The 16,005-nt window shown below is 36.8% G+C and overlaps 1 pseudogene; it reads left to right on the forward strand.

Moving 5' to 3' along the window:
* The first annotated feature begins 7,780 nt into the window (after positions 1-7,780).
* LOC121476958 lies at positions 7,781-11,111 on the forward strand (annotated as a pseudogene).
* The last annotated feature ends 4,894 nt before the right edge of the window (positions 11,112-16,005 follow it).

The raw sequence follows: 16,005 nt of genomic DNA on the forward strand, positions 1-16,005 counted from the left end.
TCTCCAGAAAGGGATTCTCTAGTGTCTCCTATGTTTTCAAGCCCAGCTAGTATCTTTATAATCATTATTCTGAACTCTAGTTCCCAACTGAATTCCCATACTGATTAGATCTCTGGCAGTCAGTACTGCCTCTTGTCCTCTTTTTTGAGGTGAATTTTTCCATCTTGTCATTCTAATATTCTGCCCCATTTTGTTACTTAAGACCCTTTCGGGCAGGGATGTTCCTCACGCAAGCAGACTTCTAAAAGTTCCAATTTTGCAATCTGATTCTATATCACTTTCAGGTAGCCAACTTATGGAGAGACTCCCTCCCCCCACAGTTTATCTTCTGACATATTGCCTCGGATTCACTTCTCCATACCTCCTGCCTTGCAGAAAGTGGTCACTTTTCTATCTGTAGAATTGCATCAATTCTTTTCTTAGATCTCTGGTTGAGTTCATGGGTGTTCAGAATGATTTGATAGATATCTAGCTGAATTCCTCTGACTAGACAACACTAAAGTTTCCTACTCCTCTACCATCTTGTAAAGTCCTCCAAGAAAGAGACTTTTTATGTATTTCATACCTCAGCTTTCATTCTAACTGCTACTCACACAAACACACAAATCATTTTTTAAAAAACTTAACAGGAGCAACAGAAGCCTTCACACTTTAGGAAAGAATAAGCAAATTCAAAGAAAGGATATACATGTGTTATTTTTTGATGAAACAGGTAAGCAATGACAAAGCTCAGCCTTAGGAAGTAAAGAAAGATGTTTGTAAGGCAGGATGAAGACAGTAGGGATTATTTTGGAAAATTAAAAGAAGATAAGACTACAATTGACATCTTACATGCCCTCAGTAAGCCTCAGATCCCTCATCTGTAAAATGAGAATAATAATAACTTTTGACATAGCGTTGTTGAAAGAATTAAATGAGATAATGACAAGTTTAACAGCTTAGTAGACATATAGTAAGTGCTGGCTATTATAGCTTATATCATAGGATTGTTAAGTGGACTAAGTAAGAAAATGAAAGCAAAACTCATGGCACAGCACCTGCATATAGTAAGTAAAGTATAACTAAAAACACTATTATAAATTGTAAAATAACATTAGATAATGGAAGACAAAAATAGGAACAAAGAATAAGGGCAATTAGTATAAAATAGTAATAAATAAAATAATGTAACTATATCAGTAATCAATTTAAACATCAATGCTATAAACATATAAATGGAAAGACAGAGACCATCAGAGTAGATCGAAATACAAGACCCAACTAAGTGTTGTCTACAAGAAACCCACTTTAAATATAAAGACACAAATAGAGTTAGAATAAATGGATCAAGAAAAATATACTTCACTAACACTAATAAGCAGAAGTAGCTATATTAATTTCAGACAGAGCAGACTTCAATGCAAGAAAATTTATCAGAGATACAGAAGGGTATTTATAATACCCTTATTATTCTGTAATATTACCTTAATATTCTGTAATATTATTTTTACATAAGAGGGTCAATTCTCAAAGACATAAAAATCCTTAATGTGTATGCATTTAACACCCTAACATCCATTTAAATGAGACAAAAATTAGTAGAATTGCATGAAGAAACAGATAAATCCACTACCATAATTACAGACTTTAATACTCCTCTATCAGAAATGGACAGACTCAGCAGGCAGAAAATCAATATGGACATTGTGAACTTAACATCATCAATCAACTGTATATAAAAAACATCTATAGACTACCTCACTGAATAACAGCAGAATACACATTCTTCTCAAGATCATATAGAACATTCACCAAAATAGACCACATTCTGGGCCATAAAGCATACTTTAACAGATTTCAAAGAAGAGAAATCATACAATGTCTGCTCTCAGATGATAGAACTAAACTAGAAAAGAACAACAGAAAGATAATTGAAAAATCCAAAATATTTGCAGATTAAACAACACAATTCTAAATAACACATGGGTCAAAAAATCTGACGAGAAATTAAAATAATTTTTCTAACTGAATAAAAATAAAAATACATTTTATTAAAATTTGTGGGATGAGGGGCAGCCCCAGTGGCTCAGTGGTTTAACGCCACTTTCGGCCCAGGGCATGATCCTGGAGACCCGGGATCGAGTCCCACGTCGGGCTCCCTGCATGGAGCCTGCTTCTCCCTCTGCCTGTGTCTCTGCCTCTCTCTCTCTCTATGTGTGTCTCTCATGAATAAATAAATAAAATCTTTAAAAAAAAATTGTGGGATGTAGTGAAAGCAGTGCTTGATGAGAAATTTATAGCATTGAATGCACATATTAAAAAAGAATATTAGAAAATCAATAATCTAAGTTTCCACTTAAGGAAACTAGGAAAAGAAGAGCAAATTAAATCCAAGTTAATCAGAAAAAAATAAATAATAAGAATTAGAACAGAAATCAATGAAATAGAAAATAGGAAATCAACAAAGAAAATCAATGAACCCAAAAGCTAGTTCTTTGAAAAGATCAAAACCCCCTAAGCCTTTAGCCAGACTAACTAAAAGAAAAAGAAAGGACACAAATTACTAATGCCACAAATGAAAGAGAGGACATTGCTACAGATTCCATGGGAATTAAAAAGATAATAAAAGAATATTATAAACAATTCTATGCCCACATATTTGATAGCTTAGATGAAATGAATCAATTCCTTGAATAACACAACCTGATAAAACTCACACAAGAAAAAATAGTCAATCTGAACAGGTCTATATCTATTTTTTAAAGTGAATAAATAGTTAATAACATTCCAAAACAAAGTGCCAAGCTCAGATGGGCCCACTGGTGAATTCTACCAAAAATTTAACAAAGAAATTATATCAATTTTCTATCCTCTTTCAAAGAGCATCATCCTTCAGAGGATGGAAACAGAGAGAATACTACTGAACTTGCTCTATGAAGCTGATATTTCCCTAATATCAGATAAAAATACCACAAGAAAAGAAAACATCAGATCAGTATCTCTCATGAACATGGATGCAAAACTCCTCAAGAAAATTTAGGAAATTGAATCCAACAATAAAAGGAATTATACATCATAACCAAGTGGGATTTGTCCCAGGTGTTCCAGACTGGGTCACCATTCAAAAATCAATTTTAAAAAACAATTAATATAATCTATCACAACAACAGGCTAAAGAGGAAAAATCACATGATCATATCAATAGATGCAGGAAAAGCATTTGACAAAATTCAACACCAATTCATGATAAAAAAAAAATCTCTTAGTAAAGTAGGAGGATAACTTCCTCAACTTAATAAAGAATAAGCACAAAAAACTTACAATCAACATCATACTTAATGGTAAGAAACTTAAAGGTCTCCCACTAATCAAGAACAAGGCAAAAATGTCCCCTATCACCATTTTTTTTAAACATCATACTAGACGTTCTAGATAATGCAATAAGACAAGAAAATGAAAGATATACTGACTGGGAAGGAAGAAATAAAATTATTTTTGTTCAAAGGTGATATGATCATCATAGAAAATCTGAAAGGACTGACAAAAATCTCCCATAAATAATAAGTGATTATAGCAAGATTGCAGAATTTAAGTTTAATATAAAAAACCAATCACTTCCCTATATACCATCAGTGAATAATTTGGGATTTGAAATTTTAAAAACATAATACCATTTACATTATCACCCCCCAAAATGAAATATTTAGGTATAAACCTAACAAAATATGTACAAGATATATACAAGAGGAAAATTACAAAACTCTGGTGAAGGATATCAAAGAATTAAATGAATGGAGAAATATTTCAGGTTCATTCATAGACTCAGAATTGTTAAGATGTCAGTTCTTCTCAACCTTATTTATAAACTTAAAAAAAAATAAAAATAATAAATAAATAAACTTAAGTCATTATTCATCAAAATCCCAGTAGGTTATTTTGTGGATTTTGACACACTGATATTAATGTTATATGTAGAGGCAAAAGACCCAAAATAGCCAACACAATACCAAAGGAGAAGAACAAAGTTGGAGAACTGGCAATAGCCAACTTTAAGTGTTACTATAAAGCTGCTGTAATCAAGACAGTGTAGTATTGACAAAATAGCAGACAAATAAATCAATGGAGAGAATAGAATCAAGAAATAGACCCCCCAAAAAATAAATAAATAAAATAAAAAAGAAAAAAGAAATAAGCTTACATAAATATAGTGAACAATCTTTAACAAAGAAGGCAAGAAAATACAATGGAGCAAAAATAGTCCTTTCAATAAATGCTGATGGAACAATTGGACTTCCAACCACATGCAAAATAATGACTCTAGACACAGATATTATACCCTTTGAATTAACTTAAAATGCATCATAGACCCAAATGTAAAACATAAAACTTGGAAAATAACATAGGAGGAAACCTAGATGATTTTGGGTATGATTATAACATTTTAGGTACAACTCTAAAGGCGTGATCCAGGGCACGTAGGTGGCTCAGTCAGTTAAATGACTATCTTCAGTTGGGTCATGATCTCCAGGTCCTTATGATCTTCAGGTCCTGGGATCAAGCTCCGCACATGCTGGCTACCCGCTTCTCCTTTTGCTTCTGCCCCTCCCCCATGCTGGTACTTTTTCTCACTCTCTCTCTTTCTCTCTCAAAAAAATACATAAAATCTTAAAGAAAATAAAGGTGTGATCCATGAAAGAAAGAATTTATAAACTGGACTTCATTAAAAGTAAAAAGTTTTGCTCTATGAAAGACAACATCAAGAGAATGAGAAAACAAGTCACAAAGTGGGAGAAAATATTTGCAAAAGACATGTGACAAAGAACTGTTGGGACGCCTGGGTGGCTCAGAGGTTGAGCATCTGCCTTCGGCCCAGGGCGTAATCCTGGAGTCCCTGGATGGAGTCCCACATCAGGCTCCCTGCATGGAGCCTGCTTCTCCCTCTGCCTATGTCTTTGCATCTCTCTCTGTGACTTTCATGAATAAATAAATAAAATCTTTTAAAAAAGAACTGTTGTCCAGGGGCAGCTGGGGGCTCAGTGGTTGAGCGTTTGCCTTTGGCTTAAGTCCTGATCCCGGGGTCTTGGGAGCCTGGATCGGGCTTGCCACAGGGAGCCTGCTTATTCATCTGCCTAGTCTCTGCCTCATTCTCTGTGTCTCTCATGAATAAGTAAATAAAATCTTAAAAAAAAAAAAATTTTGTCCAAAATAACACAAAGAACTTTTAAAACTCAACAGTAATAAATTAACAATCTTACACTGTGAAGAGCATAGCATAATGTATTGAAAAGTTAAATCACTGTTTTACCTGTGAAACTAATGTAACATCATGTGTCAACTATACTCAAATTTTCAAAAAATTAACAACTTGATTAATAAAAGGGCAAAAGATCTGAACACATCATTAGAGAAGATATACAGATGGCAAATAAGCATATGAAAAGATACTCAGTATCTTAGGTCATTAGGGAATTGCAAATTAAAACAATGAGACACCACTACATACCTTTTTGAATGGTCAGAATCCAAAACACTAGTACTACCAAATGCTGGCAAGGACATGGAGCAAAAGGAACTCTTGGACACCTGGCTAGCTCAGACAGTAGAGCATGTGACTCTTGATCTCAAGGTTGTGAGTTCAAGCCCTGTGTTGGGTGTAGAGATTACTTAAAAATAAAAAAATAAAAATAAAAAACAACTTTAGGGTGTCTGGATGGCTCAGTCAAAGTGTCCAGCTCTTGATCTCAGCTCAGATCTCAATCTCAGGGTCATTGATTTGAGCCCTGCATTGGGCTGCATGCTGGGCATGGAGCCTACTTTAAAAATAAATAAATATTTAAGAAAAAAACAACAACAGGAACTCTCATTCATTGCTGGTGGAAATGCAAAATGATACAGACATTTTGGAAGACAGTTTGGCAGTTTCTTACAAAACGAAACATGTTTCTACCACATGATCCAGCCATTGTGCTCCTTGGTATTTACCCAGATAAGTTGAAAACGTATGTCCACACAAAAACCTGCATATGAATGTTTATAGCAGCTTTATTCATAACTGCCAAAACTTGGAGGCCACTGAGATTTCCTTCACTAGGTGAATGGATAAACTGTGGTACATGCAGGCAATGAAATAGTATTCAGCACTAAAAAGAAATAAGCAATTGGGGAGGTTATGCCTGTGTGGGGGCAAGGGGTTTATTTGAGATCTCAGTACCTTCCATTCAATTTTTCTATGAACCAAAAATTGATCTACAAAATAAAGTCTTTTTATAAATAGATAAAATGTCATAATTTTTACACCATACCTGGTCTCCCAAAATGCTTTCAAATTTATACTGAAGATTTTTAAATATCCACATGGTGACCATGTTATTAAAGGGACATTAAAAGACCAGTAATCTTAACTTTAGTGCCCAAGAAAAAAAATGAGGAAAAAATTAATAAACCAATTTTCAAACCCCAAAAGGGAACAAAGTACACGATACTCATTTTATTAAGAAAATTCTGGTCAGGGGTACCTTGGTGGTTCAATCAGGTAAGCATCCAGCTCTTGGTTTCAGCTCAGATCATGATCTCAGCGTCATGAGATAAGCCCCAAATCAGGCTCTGCACTCAGCACAGAGTCTGCTTCAGTCTCTCTCTTCTTCTCCCTCTCATTCTCCTTTGCCCCTCCTCTACTCATGCATGTATGCACTCTCATTCTCTCTCTTAAAATAAATAAATAATAAAATATTTTTAAAAAAGGAAAAAATTCAGGTCAGGCAAAGAAGTCATATTACAGCATAGCAGCAGAGCAGAATTGATCTGGCTAATTATAGTGAGACTTTTGTCCCACATCCTTAGGCTTCCTAAAAGGTTAGGAAACAGGAGTTTGGTGACATTGTTCTTGGTTGGAAAGGCAAATATTCTCATTGAATTAAACTGAGGAGAGTTTGGAGAGGTCAGTCGTGGGTCTAATGGCATTTAAAGGGTCCATGGGGAAAAGTCCTTAATACAGGAAAAAGGAAGAACACTGCCAAGGTTGTGGGTTAGAGGGAACAGATATGCTAACAGGCACCTCACTTTGGCAGATCTTAAGCAGAAGTCCATGAGAATTTCTTCTGAGAAGCTTGTCCCAGCTGGAGAAACACTGGTCTGGAATGTTCTGAACTTGTTGAAGGTTCTGACCATGTGAAGCAGAAACAAAGACCAGATATGTACTTCTCTTGCTTCCCCAAATAGTCATTCATTTACTCTTCCCTTTATTAATATATATTGATAGAGTACCTCCCATATTCTAGGCTGTATACTAGATGTTGAGGATGCAGAGTAACTAAAACAGAGTCCTTGCTTTCATGGAGGGAGATGCAGACAATAATAAAATAAAAATGTAATAACATGTCAGTATATGAGAGGTGCTAGGAAGAAAAATGAAGCAGGTAAAGGAACAGAGTGACAAAGTATTGGGGTATTATTTTTATTATTTTTTAAAAGCTTTGATTTATTTATTTGATAGGGAGCACATGAGAGAACAAGAGAGAGCGTGAGCAGGGGTAGGTACAGAGGGAGAGGGAGAAGCAGCCTCCCTGCTGAGCAGGAAGCCCAACACAGGGCTTGATCCCAGAACCCTGGGTCATGACCTGAGCCAAAGTCAGATGCTTAACCGACTGAGCCACCCAAGCACCCCTGGAGTTTATTTTAGATGAAGGTTCTCTGATGGGGTGATTTCTGGACAGAGACTGACTGAAGGGGTTTTTAAAGAAACCCACAGGAACATGGTGAAATGTTTCTGTAGGTTTCTCAAATATGAACCAAAAAGGTGAAAATGTGGTACCCAACTGAAAACAAGAAGCTGGGACAAGGAGATTGGAATGACATGCAGAAGAGGATGGTGAATTTTGGAATCAGACAAACCTGGCTGGATTTAATCCCTGCCCTGCTATGTGACCTTTATGAAGTTATTTAATATCTTCAAGTCAACCCCAATTTTGCTGTCTGTAAAACAAGGACCAACTAAAGTATCAACTTTCCTGGGTTATAATAAGACTTATAAGAATTCAATGAGATGATATATTTAAGACTATCAAGCCCAATGCCATATTGTACCGTAGGAGTTTTTTAAATGATAGCTATTATTATTTACCAGAATGTGACAAATTGGTTAGTTTCACTTTCTTGCCAAAAGAATTTTGTTTTATTTTTTTTATTTTATTTTTTAAAGATTTATTTACTTATTTATGATAGACATAGAGAGAGAGGCAGAGACACAGGCAGAGGGAGAAGCAGGCTCCATGCCGGGGGCCCGACGCAGGACTCGATCCCAGGACTCCAGGATCCCACCCTGGGCCAAAGGCAGGCGCCAAACCGCTGAGCCACCCAGGGATCCCCACCAAAAGAATTTTAAAACAAAGACTAACATGCTTAAAAGAGGGGTTTTAATCTAGAATCCATGGATCTGTATGTTGAGGATGGAGTCTCCATGATTGGTTTTTAAGATGTCTATAAATCCCAGAAACTGTGTGCAAAACATGTGTATTTTTCTTTTTATTTATTTATTTATTTTTTATTTTTTTTATTTTTTTATTTTTTTATTTTTTTATTTTTTTTTCATGTGTATTTTTCTGAGAAGACGGCAGTTAGCTTTCATCATATTCTCAAAGTAGACAATGACCTTGGCAGTTAAGAGCTACTGCTCTTCAAGCCAGCATTTCACTGTCTTTGTTGTTTGCTCATTTTTTTTCCATTTCAGGTTATTCTAGTTTTCTGATCACAGAGTATCCAGAACAATGGAAGTTTAAAAATGAACAAAAATATTTAAAGTTCTTGCTTTCCCGTTACCATCTTATTAAAGACATTATCTATTGGTGATAACATTCTCTTTTATTCTTTTCATTTGCTAGAGCTAGAAAGTGAGTTCTTATTCACTTTAATATTCTCCTTGGGTTGACTTTCTGATTCTATGCTTAAAAGAGAGTGCTGTTTTGTCATACTCCCTACTTATGTAGCCTAATTTCCATTTATTCCAATGTAATTTTATTTATCATTTGTGAGTACAGCTGAAACCCAAGTTGTATGAGCGATACAGTCCTTAAAAAGAAGAGAGAAAGGAAAAGAAAAGAAAAGAAAAGAAAAGAAAAGAAAAGGAAAAAATTATGCAATCTGAGTCTATGTAATAGATAGCTTCACAATTATGGACTAGATTTGGGATGCCTGGATGGCTCAGCAATTGAGTGTCTGCCTTCGGTCAGGGCATGATCCCGGGAGTCTGTTTCTCTCTTTGCCTGTGTCCCTGCCTGTGTCTCTGCCTCTCTCTCTCTCTCTCTCTCTCTCTCTCTCTCTCTCTCTCATGAATAAATAAATAAATCTTTTTAAAAATTATGGACTAGATTTAGAATGCACAATTATATTACAGTGAAATTTACAAATTTATCAAAAACTAATACATATCAATTGCAACTTGAGGAAATGGCACATTGTTTTTATACTTGTATACAGTTTGCTAGGTCATTTGCTACACTGGCTATATAATAGACTGTCATGGGCTCCCTCAGGTTGCCTGGTTAATTCTTTAGTGAGAAGTTAACAATATCTGAAGAGTCTGGGCCTCCTGAGGGAAGAGACTCTCTGAGTATACTATTTGTTGAGACTCTTGATGGCAAAATCCACATCCTGTGCGCATATGTGAACTAGGCACACAGAAGGAATTCATGGGCTGGAGCAACTAAAAAGTCTATTCTAGTGAAATTCTAGATATAAACTTAACTTGACCAGGGTCCCATATTATCAAGCCCTCCTTCCATCTGACCTCTGTATCTTAAAAAAAAAACCATGCCTGCAGGGGTCCTGGTAGATCAAGACTTAAGTTGCCTTACAGCTAGTGCTCCCAGCAAGAAGGCTTCACTTCCTCAATAACTCCAGTGGAGCTTCTTCCAGGAATTAGAGGCATCCTGCCTGTCCTCCCTACACATGGCTCGTGAATGGGAATGCTCCATCTGATCCACATGGGCTGAACATGAGAGAAAGTGGGTTCCCCAAAGGAAAGTGGAGGTTCCATAGCAGATACTGTCCACTGCCACTCAACATACATTTCCCCCTTTCCCTGCACAGAATTCTAATGATTCAGGTAGAACAGAGATCTTGATCAGAAGGAGAGTTTGCTTTTATCCTCACCACCAAGATGAATTATTAGAAATTTTATTCCTGGACCTGGGGAGCCCCGCGCTGCAGCAAGCCAGGCCCTCCGACGACATAAAGCCATGGGGCGAGTGCAGGAGCTTCCTGGCTCCCGGCTTGCTGCAGCACCAGCTGGCCATTGTCACCAGCGGGGCCACGGGCATCGGGAAGGCCATCGCCACCGAGCTCCTGCATCTGGGATGTAATATGGTCATTGCATCTCATAATTTTGATCGATTAAAATCTACTGCAGATGAACTGAGGGCCAGCCTACCCCTGACCAACCAGGCTCAGGTCACTCCCATAAAATGCAACATTTGCAAAGAAGAGGTGAACAATTTGGTCAGATCCACCCTAGAGATTTATGGTAAAATCAACTTTTTGATAAACAATGGAGGAGGCCAGTTCATGGCTTCTATGGAAAACATTAATGCAAAGGTATGGCATGCTGTGATTGAAACCAACCTGACAGGCACCTTCTACATGTGCGAAGCAGTTTACAACTCCTGGATGAAAGAGCATGGAGGATCTATTGTCAATATTATTATCCTTACTAGAAATGGATATCCAGGATTTACGCATAGTGGAGCTGCCAGAGCAGGGGTTTACAAGCTCACCAAATCCATAGCTGTGGAATGGGCCAACAGTGGAATAAGAATCACCTGTGTTGCCCCTGGAACCATTTATTCCCCAAGTGCTGTTGACAACTATGGTCCTTTGGCAGAAAACGTATTTGCAGGGTACTTTGAGAAAATCCCAGCTAAGTGAATTGGAGTGCCTGAGGAGATCTCCTTGGTGGTCTGCTTCCTGCTGTCCCCTGCAGCTTCCTTCATCACTGGACAGTTGGTGAACATGGACGGGGGCCAGTCTTGTATACGCACATATTTGACATACCAGATCATGACAACTGGCCTCATGGAGCAGGGGACATTTCCTTTGTCAAACATTTGAAGAATACTTTCAAGAGTAAAAGCAAGCTCTAAGATAAGGAAACTATAGAGGTGTCTCTTGTCTCCAAATGCCTTAATATATCAAGAATGCACCTTGGTACTTTACAGGAGCTAATAATTTGTTTGCAGCAATCACTATCTGCCTTTTTAACGTTATCAAATTGTGCTTATGCAAAAACTATTCCCAAAATAAGTGCATTTTTAAGCCCCAACCAACACCATGTGATTAAAGATTTCTTTTTTAGGAATGGTGCTTAGAAAGAAAAAAAAAAAGGGAATGGTGCTTAGCATACATTGTGATTGTGCCTTTTATTTCTAAGAAAGATATTTGAAAAATGAAACAATTTCAAATTGATAATAGAAGTATCATGATCTCCCAAAAGGTTTTAGTATTTAATTGTAGAGGTGGGAAGTAAATCTAAATTGTTGCATCTGCATCATGATGATTCTTCAAACTAAAGATATACAGTGACTCATATTTCATAGTAGATATTATGCTTTTGGATCCATAAAACGTTATGGTAATTATCAATGTGTGATTTGTTTTGTTCATGAAATCAGCTTTGTATAAAGCCTCTTAATTCAAAAGAAAAATGAAGTTATATGTAGTATCTCTTGGTAGTACTTGATTTGTGTCTTAAGTTCCAATCTAAAGTATTCCCTTTTCTTCATGTTTCTTTTTTGTATGCAAAACAATTGTTAAATGTCATGCAAATATATTAGGCTTCAGTATTCTGCTTTCAATTGATTTTTTTGGGCAATGATCCTGACTTCTGAAATGCCATTTATAAATTATGTACATTCATCTTTTTATTAAACCTCTTTCAATTGAAAAAAAAAAGAAATTTTATTCCTTCAGCCCTATAATATTGGTCTAGAAGTGGTCATGTGATACAGCCCCAGCTAATAAGAAATAAGCATTAGTTTGCTAAGTAGAGCCTTTTAGAAAGATATGCTTTGCTAGAAAAAAGATCTGGCATGGTTCTTTTGCTCTTTTACCCTCTGCCTCCTTTCTACTTGGAATATGAATGTGATGACAGGAAGGCAGCAGCCATCTTGTCACTATGAAGCAAAAAGCATGAGGCTGCATATGAACACCTCCCAAAGCTGGTAGACCAGAAAAATAGAAATTTTCTGGGTACCTGATAGCTCCAATGAGCCTTTGCTTTAGCCCTGACTCTCAACCTCCAGACTTATCATGCGATACAAGAAACCCTTATTTGTTAAAGCCGTTGTTAATTGTGTTTTCTGTTACTTGTAGCCAAATACAATTCTGACTGCTACAGATGCTATTACCAGAAGATTAGAAAATGGACACTGGGCAGTCAAAAACAACCAATTTTCACCAGAGATACTGAAATACAGTAGTTTCCACCTTATCCAGGAAAAATACATTCCAAGACCCCAAGTAGATGCTTAAAACCACGGATAGTACTGAAACCTATATATTATGTTCTTTCCTATACATACTTGCCAAAGATAAAGTTTAACTTATAAATTAAGCACAGTAAGAGATTACCAACAATAACTAATATAAAACAATTATAACAATATACTATCATGAACTGTATGCAAATGTCTCTCTCTCAAAATATTTTATTGTACTGTACTCACACTTCTTGTAATGATGTGAGATGATAAAATGCCTACATGATGAGTTGAGTGAGGTGAGTGACACAAGTACTGTGACGTGACATCAGGCTACTACTGACCTGATAACACATCAGAAGGAGAATCATCATCTTCTGGACCACAGCTGACCATGGGTAACTGAGACTATGGAAAGCAAAACTGTGGACAAGGGGAGATACTCTTACTAATAACCCAACGCTAGAGTTTTCCATTTCTTCAATTATGTACCCGGAAATCACCTTCTAAATAATAGAAGGGAAGAGAAGGAAGAAGTGGAAAGAGGATGCAGAATGGAATGTGACAGGGTATCTCAGACTGATTTAGTTCACTTTCCTTCCTTTCTGAGAACAGACGGGGTGACAAATATCAAATTTATTAATTAAAGATGAGTTTGAATGAACAAGTTCTTCTTTTCAAATGTTAACACCATGCTTCCAAGGAAGCTTACACCCAAAACAATCAAAACAGAATGGACTTTAGAATTGCATTCAAATCTATCGCTGGCACTTATTAGCTGTGAGATCTAGAGCAAATTATATTTAACTGAGAGCCTCAGTTTCCTTCTATGAAGGATGAGGATAATGACTTCTATCTTGTAGGGTTAGGGTTTTTTTCCTTTCCTCCTTCAATTACTTTTTAAAAAGTTTTATTAAAGCATAATATAGATCACTGGATTAAAGGTTGTTATAAAACATATATCCATGAACTAGGGCACCTGGCTGGCTCAGACAGTGAAGCATGAAACTCTTGTTCTCAAGGTTGAGCTCAAGCCCCATGTTGGGTGTAGAAATCAACTTAAAAAATTTTTTTTAATCTGGGGCAGCCTGGGTAGCTCAGCAGTTTAGCACCACCTTTGGCCCAGGGCATGATCCTGGAGATCCAGCGTCGAGTCCCACGTTGGGCTCCTTGCATGGAGCCTGCTTCTCCCTCTGCCTGTCTCTGCCTCTCTGTCTCTCTGTTTCTCATGAATAAATAAATAAAATCTTTTTTTAAAAATGTTTTTAATCTAAATAAATAAATAAATAAATAAAGTATATACCCATGAACCAGTGCAATCTGAACCTTTACACCTACAAACCACACTCTCTCTTGAGTTTCACTATTCTTTCAGTTTTTCACAATCGTTTACTCATGCCTCATTTATTGGACCCCTCTTATAGGCAAAGTACATATACATCTAACATATATAATTTTATATTCTTGTGTGCAATTTGATCACTGGTTCAACAGCAGGAAACTTACCATATATTTCCTTCTCATTATGCATACTCCATAAACAACACCTACCAGATGCCCCACATGAATGTAACTTTCATTCCCAAGCTTGGATTTTGGTATTTTTGTCTATTGCTATATCCCCATCATATAGAATAGAGCTTGCCATATACTGGCATGCAATAAATATTTATTGACTAGATGACTTTACCTCTGTTGGGTTTCTATGACAGGTGGACCTTCTTCCTACTTGAACCTTCCTATTTCCCTAAGCATGTTGAAATCTGTTTATTTCCTGCAGTTCACATGAGGCTTAAAATTGTGAAATAAAGGGAAGGATGCCTGCTGACTTTAGTCACCTTAAGAGAAGTGGTACCACACCGAAAATGACACAAATGATAGTTCAGCCCAGGTCATGTCAAGTGGACATAAGCCAAAGATTTAGTCACTCTGAATTGCCACATCTTTTTAAGACAATGTAATAACAATGGCCAGGCATTGTGCCAAGTACATTATATATATGATCTCATTTACTCCTTCCAACAATCTCAAAGACAGATGTCATTACCCCCATGTTACAGATGAAGAAAGTATTTAGAGAAGACAATGTATCTAAGATTAAGCACCCAGATAGTAATTAGTGGAGCCAGCATTCCAATTCAGGTCTGTTGACTATAGAAGACTGCTCTGAACCACTTTGCCACATTGGTTTATATGAAAACCAAAGCCCCTGAATAGGAAATGGATCTGTATAGATGGGTCATAAGGTACATAAGCAACCAAATTTAATCTTGAAATAATCTTGACCCATGTAGAACAGATGGTCAAAATCCAAATCTCAGATTATTATTTACAGGCATTCAACACCATTAGTATCAGGCTCCTGCTCAGAAAAGGGGCAGAACTTCCCCACTGGCCAGCTATGACTTATTTTAAATACCACCTCTCTGAATGATTCCTATTTACATAATGTCAAAGTAGGTCATTGGAGATCAATAATATTCTATATGAAAGCCTGCTCACCAGAAGTATTTTTTAACATTTTTGAAGTTTTTATTATAGAAAATTTCAAACATATCCAAAGAGAAAAGTACAGCTATCCTTCACTCAGTGAGTTTAATCCATTCCTAAAAATGTTTCCTCTAAATGAACAAGGAAAACAAACTTAAGTAAGTGTATTAGTTTGCTAAGGCTGCCATAACAAAGTACCACATATTACATGGATGGAACAATAAAAATTTATTCTCTCAGAGTTCTGGTATAATGACAAATAGTCATTACACCAAAAGCAAAGAAGTCGCTGCTTAAAATGTGGTATAGGGATTCCTGGGTGGCACGGTGGTTTAGCGCCTGCCTTTGGCCTAGGGCGTGGTCCTGGAGGCCCGGGATCGAATCCCACATCGGGCTCCCGGTGCATGGAGCCTGCTTCTCCCTCTGCCTATGTCTCTGCCTCTCTCTCTCTGTGTGTGTGTGTGTGTGACTATCATAAATAAATAAAAATTTTAAAAAATTTAAAAACTAAAATAAAATGTGGTATAAACTTCAAGAGCCCCACTATGAAAAGTCATTAATTGAACAATTATTATTTACGTCTGTACAATGAGCCTCCACGCGTCAAGTCACCCAGCTTCACTCATTAACCTATGGTTAATCTTGTTCCATCCATTCCCTCACCCAGTGTCCCCTCCCCTGCCCAGATCATTTTGAAGCAAGTCTATATCATAGTTCATCAATAAATTAGAATTACTTTTGGAAAAGAAACATTGCTCAGCTTTTAATAGATTACATGCAAACCACAGTGGAGCAAGGTTCTACAAGTATTTCCCGACAATACATCAAATTTCCTGATAAAAGAATCTTTCCGGGCAGTCCAGGTGGCTCAGCGGTTTAGCGCTACCTTCAGCCCAGAGTGTGACCCTGGAGACCCGGGATCTAGTCGAACGTCGGGCTCCCTGCATGGAGCCTGCTTCTCCCTGTGCCTGTGTCTCTGCCTCTCTCTGTGTGTGTGTCTCTCACGAATAAGTAAATAAAATCTTAAAAAAAAAAAAAAATCTTTCCATACTAAACATTTATGGCTTAG

Source organism: Vulpes lagopus, chromosome 2 (genome assembly GCF_018345385.1).
Source record: "Vulpes lagopus strain Blue_001 chromosome 2, ASM1834538v1, whole genome shotgun sequence".
Classification (NCBI taxonomy): Eukaryota; Metazoa; Chordata; class Mammalia; order Carnivora; family Canidae; genus Vulpes; species Vulpes lagopus.